Source organism: Triticum urartu, chromosome 7, assembly GCF_003073215.2.
Source record: "Triticum urartu cultivar G1812 chromosome 7, Tu2.1, whole genome shotgun sequence".
Lineage (NCBI taxonomy): Eukaryota > Viridiplantae > Streptophyta > Magnoliopsida > Poales > Poaceae > Triticum > Triticum urartu.
The window spans coordinates 691,162,588-691,167,107 of record NC_053028.1 but is presented as its reverse complement, the minus strand read 5'-3'; positions in this window follow the sequence as shown (position 1 = coordinate 691,167,107).

Sequence of the window (4,520 nt, the reverse complement as noted above, 5' to 3'; positions counted from 1 at the left end):
GATGTTATTAATTCTAGCTCTATTCCTAATTCGAAACATGTTTGGCATGTCAAAGTACCCTTGAGAGTTAAAATGTTTATGTGGTTTATACACAAACAAGTCATTTTAACTAAGGATAACTTGATAAAACACAACTAGAATTGATCCACTAGATGTAGCTTTTGTGATCGGGATGAATCCATCAAACACCTCTTTCTTGATTGCCCCTTGGCAAAAATTCTTTGGCAGTCCGTGCACATACCCTTTAATAGTACTCCTCGAATAATATCAACACGTTATTTGGGACGTGGCTTGATGGGGTTGAGCCCCAAACATCGAGACACATTCACGTAGGAGTATGTGCTTTATTATGGGCTATCTGGAATTGCAGAAATGATTTGGTTTTTAACAGAACAACAAATACTCATTTTTTGCAGGTTATCTTCCGAGACACTGCGTTGATCCGTATGTGGTCGCTACTCACTCCGATGAAGGCCAGGGAGCGTTTGGTTACTGGATCTATCCGATGGGAGATGGTAGCACGGGTTATTTTCAACGGTTTGGATGACGGTCATGTAATGGGATAGGTAATTAGTTTTCCTATCTTTCTCTTGCTAGCGGGTTGTGGCTTTATTTTTGTTATTTAGCTCTTTGTGAGCATAGTTTGTACTTTGTTGAGACTTTAAGACTACCGTCAAAATGATTTGCTTGGTAATAAAGGTGGCCGTATGCATCGTTCTCATGCAGAGGCCGGGGTTACCCCCTTTTCGAAAAAAATTGAAGGTGTTGCTAGATCATATACGGCTTTTATTTCTGCTTGGTGCAAGACATGCCCAGGTATTACAGATCCTCTTGTCGCGGAGGCAATAGCTGTACGTGAAGGTGTGATAGTGGCAACACTCCATGGATTTGTGCGTGTGGAGATTGAGACAGACAGTTTAGAGGTGATGAACCTCTGGAAATCGCGCCGGACTTTGCGCTCTGTGTTAGCGCCGTTACTCTTAGATATTGAAGAGCTAGCTGCTAGTTTTTTTTATATTCATCATGTAAAGAGACATGCAAACATCCCCACCCACCTTTGTGTTCAACATGCATGCACATTGGAGGTGACTGAGTGTTGGATGGACTCTCCCCCGGTGTTGCTGGTCACCAGTCTCTTTTGGCTGACAGGGCCGGCGCCTTATCGTTTGAATAAAGCTCTTCTTTACCCTGTAAAAAAAAGATACAAAAACTAGGCAGGAGATTGGGACGGTACAAGTTATCATTGACAAGCTGGTGCAGCAGTTTATTGGGGAAGAGGAGATATCAAATCCACTGCAAGCAGAGGCAGGGGAAGCACTTGCCATGTTGGCAATTGAGAGCCCTGACAACTGCTCTGCTATGTTGGACAAAACAGATTATGAGCTTATTGGGGTTCTCGCCAAGAAGCTTCAGTGTGGTACTCACGTGTGCGCAGCAGCAAGTCTACTCCAGAGCCTCTGCAAAAACTCAAGGCAATTAGTTCTGAGCCATCAAGGTTCAAACACTCACCTGCCGTCTACCTTAACAATAGTGAGTACTCTGAATTTGCTAGTACTTTTGAGTTCTCCGTATGTTACGCCATGTGTTCTGTCTCTTAAATTTCGTAATCGCCTATTGTCTACGTTGATAGGGGTGAGTCCTTTGAATTTCTAGTACTTTTTAGTTGCTTTTAAGTTACACCACATGTTTTTCCTTTTAATTTCCAAATATTTTTGTGCATGTGCTGTCATTCTGATTTTCTTATGATCATTATTTTCTTACAAATAAGTTGTTCCTTCTGTAGTTCTATTACACTCAAATGGTCAATTAAAATGAAGCCGATACCAAAATGATAACTAGCAGGCACTTAATAATTAATAAAGTGGCTGCATGCATCGCCCAGATGCAGAGGTCGGGGGTCCTCCTTCTTTTCTAAAAAAAAAAGCAGGCACTTGATGATTAGAACAAGAGCGGTGGACTGCTAGTTAAGCAAACTATTATTTCCATTTTTGAAGTTTCAATTTGGCCTATTCCTAGCGGCCAATTAGTGTGCAGATCACTTGAATTTGAATTACTACCAACCTATACAAACGTATGTTGTTTATACACTAATTAAAATGCTTCATTGCCGTGGTATTAATAACTAACCCTGAAGTAAATCCTACCTGAGATTTGTAGTGCACCGTATTTGCAGGTCATGGGAAGCATAAAGGATGCAGAGGGCAAGCAGGTGGTTTCAAAAATCGGCCTAGTTTCAAAAATCTGTAGTGTCATGTTTGAACTCATTGCTCCTGTTTCGGATTCGTTTGCAGATGATGAGGCTTTTGTTAAGAAACTTGTCGGTGAACTCAACGCCCGCAAGAAACCAAGTCCTCATGAATTTCCAGAAATGAGAAGCCTGCTGGTTGAGCTCACAGTATCCATCGTGGAATTCTACCCTCGCTACGCACCCATCTTCAAGGAGCACATGATGATGGAAGCGCTGTCCAAGGTGGAACGTTACACGCGGGAGGTTTTAGAGGAGGCCAGAGCTCTGTGCGCCATTGTCGCCACAACAAAGAGGCTGATTGATATGCAAGCTAGAGAAGATCTTCCCGCCAGGCTTCTTTAGTCCGATGACACATCTCATTTTGCATCTAGCGAACGAGCTATTGTTGGGGAGGGGGGGGGGGGCTGTGCAGAATCGTTGGCAGTACAGCCCTGGGAGATAGAACAAGCATCTGAGACAGATATGTGGAAACAAAGCTAAGCTTGAAGCTTCCATAGCTGAGGCAGTTATCCTAGAGGAGGTGGCAGACCTCAGGACAGCCAACTATCCAGTTGTAGAGCTCTCACACAACATGCATGCCACCCAGTAATGCAATCGCTTCAGCCTCTTCCACGTCCTTGCATGCCAGCAGAGAACAACAGGTCAACACCCACCCAGTAATGCAATCGCTTCAGCTTCTTCCACATCCTTGCATGCCAGCAGAGAACAACAGGTCAACTCCAACGCACAATCCTAAACGGGCGTCCGTTTTCTTCAGATTCTGCCCATTTGAGTTGATCAAAGGGCGGCGTCCGGCCTCTTCTGTATTTGCATGGACAGTGTGCCCAACCGGCTGACACATTTTATTCGCCCGACGGCAAATGTACTCAACTTTTTCCATGCATATGTCTAACTAAAAAGAAACATTTTATGTAGTTTAGAACCAAATAAATCACATAGTACCACATTGTATGGAGATAGCTAGCATTGTTGATTCTGAATGTAATCATCATGGCTGATTAATGAAAAGTTCCTTTCCCGCAAAAAAAAGGTTGTTGCTTCCTCAATTCAAGTTAGGTCTGGTGAATGTCTTCCACTCCATGCGGAACCTGAAGTGGGAAAAATGCGAGATTGAGAAAATATTGGTGGATTTCAAAATATGTTCCTAAATTATAAAAAAAATATTCATAAATTCAAAAGTGTTCGCAGATTCAAAAAAAATGTTCACAAAATTCAGAAAGTGTTCCCCAATTTCAAAAAATATTTCACGAATTAAAAATGAAACAAATTGAAAAGAAAAATAAAATGGAGGGAAAAGCTGGAAAAAGAAACCAATTTTTTTTTCTATAAAAATAGGTAGAGTGAAGATTCTAAAGCCTTCCAAAAATCGGCCGTAAAAATAGAGTAAAAATGTTTTGGGGTTAGATATGTCCGTATCTAGACAACTATAAAACAAGTAATTTGGGACCAAGGGAGTACTATATATATGTATGATGCTAGATATGTCTGTATCTAGACAACTCTAAAACAAGTAATTCTCTGTTCACAAGGATGTGGCCAAGGACAATGTGCTCCAGGACGTTAAAGCTGAAGGACAACCGTTAGCCAGATTTCAATCCAATGGCTTGGGCAAAATCTACAGAAACAAACAGAGAATTGCCCCAACAGAGAATTGTAGGTGCAAGACGAACTATTCACAATCCTTTTTTTTTTTGCAAGGCCTATTTTGGATCCCAAGAGTTCGAATTTAAGTTGAGCAAGCAAAATAGAGACTGGCTAGCACTTTACGTCGACTTAGCTTCGGCAATATATAGCTAATTTTACGCCGGCCTACTGTAACCTGAACTAACTATGCTTGCATCGAGAAAGCAACAACCTTCATGACAGATTTCATGTACATGACAAGACATGAGAAAAAGGCTGCTTATAAGAATATATACGATAACAATTGGGTGTAACTGGTTTTATACAACATGGCAGCTGACTAAAAACTGTTCAGTAAATTACAAATGAGTTTTGCGTGGGCCAAACTAGCTAGCCATGCATGGCGCTAAGCAGAGGAGTGAGCACTGATTCGCTGCTGCACATTGGGACGGCGAACGGAGTCTCCTCCGGCATGACAACGGTGAGACAGCACCGAACAAGGAGGCTGTCGTCCTGCATGGGCGACGTTCTTCTAATTTGCTCTAGATCGTAGAAGAAGTCATCGTTGTCACGGTCGAACGTGTGCGTCATCTTGTGGGAATGGTGGTTCACCACCCCTTTGAGGTCGAAGCTGAACTCTACCGTCATC